We start from the raw sequence: 10,187 nt of genomic DNA on the forward strand, positions 1-10,187 counted from the left end.
TTCGACTCTCACAATCATCGTCACGAAACTATCCTCCAGACCGAGCGGTACAGAAGGAACAAGCATAACCCACAAATCTTTTGAAACTACCTTGCTACTCTCCCATGCAAACCACACATACCCAAATTACAAGACATACACCACACTACGACATGGATTACAAAACACTAAATAGTCACAACATTATCACTTTCAGCTTTCCCACTTCAATTAGTATTTATCCCAGTTTCACACGACACTGCCCCGCTTTGTAATTCTACTTTCCTACTATGAACTCTGGAGATATTTGCACGTCTTCCTGTGCAATGCAAGCCAAGTGGCGTTGCTGGATAGACGGCCGACTCACCTTGCTTCTCTCTCAGAGTTTGAATCTAGCGTCACACGGAATCATATCACGCAAAGTAATATTAAGAACATATTCATCACACACGCGAGTCCTCAACTGATACCATGGACGAGTACTTCTCTTTATCCTTTGTCTCATACACAGATTGAGACTCACACAGTACTCACCACGTGGAAGTACTCGTCTCTAATTTCAAGTCCTGCACACGCCATTCCTTAAATATTTCAACTTATGGTACACACGCTATTTCTTAAATATTTCAACTTATTGTACACACGCTAGTAATTCAGCTTAACTTAAGCACACGGAAGTACTTCAACTTATTGCTACACGTGGTTTCATTGTGACCGTTGGTCACTTCCGAAGATTACTACAATCCCATTAATATTACCTGCCTGACATTTAATTTTCCCCACAAAAGTTCCTGAAATAGAGAAATTATTATTTCAAACTACTCTTAAATATTCCACATGCATACCATGTCTCCACTCTTTTGTCATTACGGAGCACAACTAAAACAGGTCTTAACAGCACAAGATCCAGCGGCAGAGTGCTGAAACATGGCCGTTCTCCAGGTTCTCTCACACCTCTATCGAAGTGGGGGAGCACCTTGCTAACGTATTGGTCAGCCACATTTCAGGCGCTCAAAGCTCAGGTAAATTTCATCTCTTTGGTCCCACCAAAGGTGGCCAAAGGATCGACTCAAAGATGATCATATATTCACATTCACTATCTGCGGTTAGCAGACGACCATACATTCATTCATTTCACAGATCTCACGAAACTGGATGTAGGGATTTACTTTGTGGGAGTGCACATGTGATCAATTAAATAAATAAATTGTCATTCTTTCCCACACTGGTATCCGGCTTCGCTGTATTAATTGAAATTGAGTTATTTTACAAAAGAAATGTGTTGTTCTGACAAAAATAATGAAGTATGTTGTACCTATTTTCAATGTCGGGCGGTACTGTACCCTTTCAACTGTTTCCCAGCTTTTCCTATGTGGTGATGAAGGTTTCGAAGGCCTGAAACCTTGCAAGTTGGATGCGGAAGATAGTGGCCTTTTAAGAGGAATTTAGCGCTATAAAACGGCTCTGCTCTGATCAGGCGCCTGGCTGCAGGCAGCGAGGCTGGTCTTTTCGTCCCTCCGCCCCCCCCCCCCCCCCCCCACCTCACCATCACTCATCCAACCCCAAGCTAGCTCTCCAAGAGGGTTGCGGAACACGCGTTCTTCCATCGAAAGAATAATGGAATTCCTCGCAGAAGCCTTTTAGACAGATAGATCTCCAGGCAGGTGTGGCTTCCCTCAGGGTGTGTGAATGTTTACAATGACTCAGAGTAATCTGCAGTTTAACTTTCAAGAATGGCACCTTCTCATTGGTACATCCTGTGTTTTTCAGGAGAGCCCATGCTTTCGTTCTGTGTCTATATGCAGAGTGTGAGAATCATGCCATGGAGAGGGAGAATTCAACTCGCTCCGGCTTCCGCCTGTGGGCAATTGGCTGAAGCGTAATGAGATGGAAAAGGGTAGCAGATTGTTCAACGTTGTTACGTGTTTTCCGTTCGTCGGAACTAGGTATCTCTGCGCTTACTGGGAGGAGATTTCCAGCAGCAAAGTTACATATGGTTTCTAGAAACACTCTCCTTTCCAGGCCGATGTAGAGAGAAGTAGAGGGGGTGTAGAGTAGGCTTTTCTAGAGTAAATGTTCAAATGTTCAAATGTTTTTAAAATCTTATGGGACTTAACTGCTAAGGTCATCAGTCCCTAAGCTTACACACTACTTAACCTAAATTATCTTAAGGACAAACACACACACCCATGCCCGAGGGAGGACTCGAACATCCGCCGGGACCAGCCGCACAGTCCATGACTGCAGCGCCTGAGACCGCTCGGCTAATCCCGCGCGGCTCTAGAGTAAATACTACAGGTTAGAACAGATGAGATAACTAATCAGAAGAGCCTTGCTTAACTGGGAGGATGTACGTACTTAACCACTAACTGCAGAGGGGGAGGAGAAGTCGTATTCCCTAACCTTATTCACGCCCCGCTTTCTTACGGAAGAAGCCATCGTCACACCGCCAGCGTCGTTCAGACACGAAGTTAATTCCCTCCCTTCACGAGCCGATTACGCGTCGTTAAGATCACGTATCTAGCTTATTGCTCTCAATGTACATCTTTGCAATTCTATGGTGTTTGCTCCTATGTTTCCACGTACTTTCTACGCATAGTTAACGACTTAAGCAGTCACTGGCAGTGACGTCGAATTATAAAAGTAACTGCATTTTATCCTCCCTACGAATCTGTGCCAAATTTATACCTTAGCGGTATAATTCCTTGTCCGCGTGTCGAAGGTTGTTTAAGTTATCAGTGGCTAACTTTTCAGTTCTAAGTCAATAAATCTATTTGTTATAGAGTCAATATCGTTCCCATTCGCAGCTGTAAGATACCTCCTCCCAGTAAAGTATCTATGTCAGTGCTTGGTACTCATTTGTTTCTTGCTTAATTGGGCCACTCCTGTTAATCTTCATTTTCCATTGTGTGACAGTGTCCTTGTTTTCAGTTACTTTACATGATTATTTGGGTTGGTTTCTCATTCTACTGGGAATCAGAATCTGGTATTGTGCATATTAGTGGTCGGCTCCTACCACAACCAACAGTTTAGAATCACCTTAAAGACATGTTACCTATCAAACTCACTTTCTGGCAGTGGAGTGTTTGAACTTAGATTTTATGGGAAATTCTCTGCTGACTGGTAATCGAACTAAACGCATATTGTTGTTGACTAAAGGCGAAGACCCGTTTGCCACCTTATTCATTTTCATCAGCAGCTTGCAGTGGAGTGTATGAACTTCAAAGGAACCAATGAAAGGTTAGAGCTTGAAACTATGTGATGAACAGTTCAGTGTCTTGCTGGGAGTTGAAACTAGTTGATGTGTGAAGATGAATAATTTCGTGCTAACCAGAATTCGAACCCAGGTCAGTGGCTTGCGCGAAGACAACAGGGATTGCCATCTCGGGGAAAACAATGAAATGATGGAGATGAATCTTACTGAAACGGTAGAATACGACGAAAGGGGAGATTCGAATTCGAATTCCAGTCCAACATAAGAATTTTCCACGTCTCATATTCAAATCTAATAGAAGCCCTCACATGTCCATTGGTTCACAAAATAAAATAAAATTTCTACTGCAAGCAAGCTTACCGGTGACACAGCTCCTGTTTGCAATGACTTCCGCCTCTGTCATGACCCAATCTAAACCGGCTCTCCGCCAGTAGGTAGCGAATGGATATTATATTTATTGCGGATTCTGAACCATGGTGCAATTTGACGTTCTACATGTGGCGTTACCAGAAATAAAGGAGATCTGTTCGTGCCAACAAAAAATGGATACTTAAAATGGAAATCGAACCCACACCTTGGCCATATCAAACTAGGATCAATCCATCAGAACACTGACACAGTCGTTTATAACCCTCGTGATTTTGTTGTAACGGAAGACGTGCGACACTTTATGAGCGTTCTGAGTGTCTGGAAGTGGATTCCATACTGTTTGGTAGAGTCATTTTGTGCATCTCTTTTAATTTTGTGCGACAGCACTGACATTCCCCAGCTGCCTTGGCTACTACATTTTCAGTGTGCTCAAAATCTGCTCAAATCCCACAAATCAATGGTATTTTTACTGTTTTGAAAAAATCACCAAAAATCTGTTTATATGCGGTTTTAACTGCTTATCGGATACAGTTAATTTCTGACACACTGATTCAAAACAGCTTCGAAATTAAATGAGAGAAGAGAATATGGCTCTGTATTAACTGTTTAATTATCAGCAAGCTTCTGACACAGAGATTATTCTTCATGTCTCATGTCAACCAGATGTAAAGAAGGTTTTTGCCATCATAGCTACGATTAGAAGCCGTTTGGTAATTTTCACTGCTTCCACAAATCGCTTAGTTCGAGAAACGTGTGTGTGTGAATTCCTACGGGACCAAACTCCCGAGGTCATGTGTCGTTCGAGAAATGTTACTGCAGTCTATGAAGTTATAAGATAAATAGATTATTACTATGAATATTACTATTATTTTCTCATTCAGCTGTTGATACACATGTGCTTGCGAGAAGCATTTAAAGTACAATGTTCATTTTTAGAAGCAGTTGCGCAAAAAGTGGCGATTATTTAGGTTTTTTCATATCTAGGGAACGCTTTTCAGCTTAATGTCTGGCATCTCCAAATATTCATTGATTACATTACAACTAAATTAATTGATAATGACGTTACTTGACAATAGAAATCGCTTTGCATTACTTTATTTACTTCCAACTTACTAGCTATGACGCTTGTAAAACGTTAAAACTGAAGGTAAATGCCAGTTCAAAACCCAGATCATGTTAATGTCTTCCGTTAAACGTCATGCTCATTTTTTCCAGATGACTTGGTCAAAATCACCTATTTAAAGTAGTAAAAGGAAGAAAATATAGTAAAAGATCAACTGGTCTCGTTGTAGTTAACTCAAAGTATAGCATTCGTGTGGTCCGAGTTCACCTTTCTGCGGGATTAGTTTAAAATCAATATTCCCTTCAACAAAGTAGAAAAATGTTGCACAGTCGGAAGCCAGCTGCTGTGGCCGAGCGGTTCTAGGCGCTTCAGTCTGGAACCGCGTGACCGCTACGGTCGCAGGTTCGAATCCTGCCTCGGGCATGGATGTGTGTGATGTCCTTAGGTTAGTTAGGTTTAAGCAGTTCTAAGTTCTAGAGGACTGATGACCTCAGATATTAAGTCCCATAGAGCTCAGAGCCATTTGAACCATTTGAATCACAGTCAGAAACCTTACATCCGACTCAGTGCCCCTACACTTAGTTTCGAACCAGAAAACCCAGCTCTGTGGAACACAAATTTCAGTAATCTGCTTAACAAAGACTATTTGCAGTGCTCTTTCTCGCCGAAAAGCACACATTTGACTTAAATGGGGTCTTTAGCTTACTATGTTAGTAACGTCGTGTGCAAGCAACGCTTGGAGATTGAAGAATTTAATAATAGGAGGCTTCCATCCATGTGTGTGCCTGACCTCATCTCTCTCAGCTTCAATTCAGGCCCCAGGTTGTGCAACATCGAACTGACGCCAGCAGTGTCCAACTTCATTAGGCTGGACTCACTCAGATAAAATCACATGTGCTCCCTACATGCGACATTTCAGGGAATGCTGAAAAATACGGACAGTAACCGATTCGCAAACCGCTGTTTAGTACTGTTTAGAAGATTTGTTATAACGTCTGGCGTAGATGAAGAAATTTAGTTTCTTCTGAAAAGATCCTATTAAACAATGATCACATACATCCTGAATAAGAAAAGCCCATTGTCTAGATAGAGGTATAGAACCAAAGTCCGTATCACCTAATCCAAGTCGGTCTTTTCGTCTGATAGCACTGCGTAAGTATTTTGCCTAACAAATTTCACACTTTGTGTTTCTGCCGCTGTGCAAATCATTAGCAGAAAGCGTATTTATCATCTAAGGGTACGGAACTGTTAAAAACACAGAATACTTATGAACCAAAGAGTGACATCACCCTGCAACTGACCTGTATTTATGTCATGTAAATTAGTGGGGATTGATTGTACTTGCATTCATTCAGCGAGGAGTGGAAGCTATATACACAAAAAATTATATAGTACTGTGAATACTTTGAATGCTAGAACTGACGATGCGACCCTAAAGTAATAAGTCTTACAACAAATCAAAATTTGCAAAAATAGCTGGACTCGAATTCACTGCCCACAGATTTGAAACTCCTCCCGAACAGGCCATGAAGGCCCAATGGTACCGACTGGCCGCCGAGTCATCTTCAGCCCACAGGCGTCACTGGATGCGGATATGGAGGGGCATGTGGTGTCACCGCCATTCACCACACTTTCTAGGTGGTAGCCTTTAAATCGGCCGCGGTCCGTTAGTATACGTCGGACCCGCGTGTCGCCACTATCAGTGATTGCAGACCGAGCGCCGCCACACGGCAGGTCTAGTCTAGAGAGACTCCCTAGCACTCGCCCCAATTCTACGGCCGACTTTGCTAGCGTTGGTTCACCGTCTACATACGCTCTCATTTGCAGAGACGACATTTCAGTATAGCCTTCAGCTACGTCATTTGCTACGACCTAGCAAGGCGCCATATTCAGTTACTATAATTACTTCAAGAATGTATTCTGAACAGATAATATTGTGAATCATGTACCGTCAAGAACGACGTTCATCATTAATGGATTAAAGTTAAGTATCAAACTAATTACGTCCGCTTCCTGAATTCTCATTCTTTGTCATGTTCCAGACCTCACGTCAGTATAGTTCTTCCCTCCTCACGCCAGCATGCGTGAGCTAAAACGCGTGCATTTCGTCCTCAACTCGTAACACAGTGTTGGCTCTTCTGCTAACACAAAAAGGCATGTGGTTAGCACACCCTCTCCCGGCCGTATGTCTGTTTCCGAGACCGGAGACTTCTCAATCAAGTAGCTCCTCAGTTTGCTTCACAAGGGCTGAATGCACCCCGCTTGCCAACAGCTCTGGGCAGACCGGATGGTCACCCATCCAAGTGCTAGCCCAGCCCGACAGCGCTTAACTTCGGTGATCTGACGGGAACCGGTGTTACCACTAAGACAAGGCCGTTGGCACAGATTTGAAATCTACCGATTAAATCACACTGACATTCTAGCATGTGAAAGGAATGTTGCTCAATGGAGTGATACTTACCATTCCGTTATGTGAAAAACACGACCATCCTACCGAGCGCGGTGGCGCAGTGGTTAGACACTGGACTCGCATTCGGGAGGACGACGGTTCAATCCCGCGTCCGGCCATCCTGATTTAGGTTTTCCGTGATTTTCCTCAATCGCTCCAGGCAAATGCCGGGATGGTTCCTTTCAAAGGGCACGGCCGACTTCCTTCCCCGTCCTTCCCTAATCCGATGAGACCGATGACCTCGCTGTCTGGTCTCCTTCCCCAAAACAACCAACCAACCACGACCATCCTCAGAGCTCTATGTCTCTCAGTATCCGCAAAGTGGCCACACCGTAAGATGTGGACGTTGCTGGAGGAAATGTCATCTGCTAGTGCATTCAGTGCTGTATCTGCTAGTGGTCTTGTGGTTAAACGGCACTAAGGAACGCTTTGATGTCCACTCGCTGTACTGCATTTCGCATGTGCACTAAAATTATATATCTAACGGAAGCACAACCAAAATTTTAGACAGCCGTTGTGGTAGAATGGTTCTAGGCGCTTCCGTCTGGAACCGCGCGACCGCTACGATCGCAGGTTCGAATCCTGCCTCTGGCATGGATATGTGTGATGTCCTTAGGCTAGTCGGGTTTAAGTAGTTCTAAGTTCTAGGGGACCGATGACCTCAGACGTTAAGTCCCATAGTGCTCAGAGCCATTTTGAACCATAATTTTACATTTTGACACGTCACATAAAAATTTTCGTGACAGAATTTGAAGCTGGGTGTCCACTTCCGAGTGCTTTCATGCTCCTGAGTCCACCCCCAACACATCGAACGTTGACTTAGCTGCGGCGACCACCCCCCTGGACGCCCAGGTGTTCCCTCCGTGTCACAGTAACTGCTTGCGAACTGTGGAGTATGCTGCTGTTCTTGTTTTGGCTAGTACAATACAATTTGCAGTTGCCGTCTGAGTTTCCGTGGACAAAGCCTAGTATATAGCAACTGAAATAGCCGCAGTGCATGTTCGATGGAAATACAGGCAGATAGTCTGACTTCGTATTCCATGAACGGGATTATGAAGAACAAAAACTGACTGAAAGTGATGCAATAGGCATCCTACTCGATTTTATCAGAACTGATAGCTTTGGAGATGCCTCGTAAGAGAGAGCATGAGAACTTAATAGATACTAACGCAAGTGTCACGAAATTCAACACGGGGATGGCAAAGCTACCCATGTAACAATTACTCGTGTAGCATATGGGGTGAGAAATTTTGATGCATATAAGCTAACACCCCACCCCCCCCCCCCCCCCCCCCCATGAACCATGGACCTTGCCGTTGGTGGGGAGGCTTGAGTGCCTCAGCGATACAGATAGCCGTACCATAGGTGCAACCACAACGGAGGGGTATCTGTTGAGAGGCCAGACAAACGTGTGGTTCCTGAAGAGGGGCAGCAGCCTTTTCAGTAGTTGCATGGGCAACAGTCTGGATGATTGACTGATCTGGCCTTGTAACAATAACCAAAACGGCCTTGCTGTGCTGGTACTGCGAACGGCTGAAAGCAAGGGGAAACTACAGCCGTAATTTTTCCCGAGGGCATGCAGCTTTACTGTATGATTACATGATGATGGCGTCCTCTTGGGTAAAATATTCCGGAGGTAAAATAGTCCCCCATTCGGATCTCCGGTCGGGGACTACTCAAGAGGATGTCGTTATCAGGAGAAAGAAAACTGGCGTTCTACGGATCGGAGCGTGGAATGTCAGATCCCTTAATCGGGCAGGTAGGTTAGAAAATTTAAAAAGGGAAATGGATAGGTTGAAGTTAGATATAGTGGGAATTAGTGAAGTTCGGTGGCAGGAGGAACAAGACTTCTGGTCAGGTGACTACAGGGTTATAAACACAAAATCAAATAGGGGTAATGCAGGAGTAGGTTTAATAATGAATAGGAAAATAGGAATGCGGGTAAGCTACTACAAACAGCATAGTGAACGCATTATTGTGGCCAAGATAGACACGAAGCCCACACCTACTACAGTAGTACAAGTATATATGCCAACTAGCTCTGCAGATGACGAAGAAATTGAAGAAATGTATGATGAAATAAAAGAAATTATTCAGATTGTGAAGGGAGACGAAAATTTAATAGTCATGGGTGACTGGAATTCGAGTGTAGGAAAAGGGAGAGAAGGAAACATAGTAGGTGAATATGGATTGGGGGACAGAAATGAAAGAGGAAGCCGCCTGGTAGAATTTTGCACAGAGCACAACATAATCATAGCTAACACTTGGTTTAAGAAACATGAAAGAAGGTTGTATACATGGAAGAACCCTGGAGATACTAGAAGGTATCAGATAGATTATATAATGGTAAGACAGAGATTTAGGAACCAGGTTTTAAATTGTAAGACATTTCCAGGGGCAGATGTGGACTCTGACCACAATCTATTGGTTATGACCTGTAGATTAAAACTGAAGAAACTGCAAAAGGTGGGAATTTAAGGAGATGGGACCTGGATAAACTAAAAGAACCAGAGGTTGTACAGAGATTCAGAGAGAGCATAAGGGAACAATTGACAGGAATGGGGGAAAGAAATACAGTAGTAGAAGAATGGGTAGCTTTGAGGGATGAAGTAGTGAAGGCAGCAGAGGATCAAGTAGGTAAAAAGACGAGGGCTAGTAGAAATCCTTGGGTAACAGAAGAAATACTGAATTTAATTGATGAAAGGAGAAAATATAAAAATGCAGTAAGTGAAACAGGCAAAAAGGAATACAAACGTCTCAAAAATGAGATCGACAGGAAGTGCAAAATGGCTAAGCAGGGATGGCTAGAGGACAAATGTAAGGATGTAGAGGCCTATCTCACTAGGGGTAAGATAGATACCGCCTACAGGAAAATTAAAGAGACCTTTGGAGATAAGAGAACGATTGGTATGAATATCAAGAGCTCAGGTGGAAACCCAGTTCTAAGCAAAGAAGGGAAAGCAGAAAGGTGGAAGGAGTATATAGAGGGTCTATACAAGGGCGATGTACTTGAGGACAATATTATGGAAATGGAAGAGGATGTAGATGAAGATGGAATGGGAGATATGATACTGCGTGAAGAGTTTGACAGAGCACTGAAAGACCTGAGTCGA

General features: G+C 43.5%; 1 pseudogene; it reads right to left on the reverse strand.

Annotated features, from left to right (window-relative positions):
• Positions 1-6,888: 6,888 nt before the first annotated feature.
• Positions 6,889-7,006, reverse strand: LOC126471899 (5S ribosomal RNA; annotated as a pseudogene).
• Positions 7,007-10,187: the final 3,181 nt, after the last annotated feature.

The sequence above is a fragment of the Schistocerca serialis genome, chromosome 3, assembly GCF_023864345.2.
Source record: "Schistocerca serialis cubense isolate TAMUIC-IGC-003099 chromosome 3, iqSchSeri2.2, whole genome shotgun sequence".
Taxonomy (NCBI): Eukaryota; Metazoa; Arthropoda; class Insecta; order Orthoptera; family Acrididae; genus Schistocerca; species Schistocerca serialis.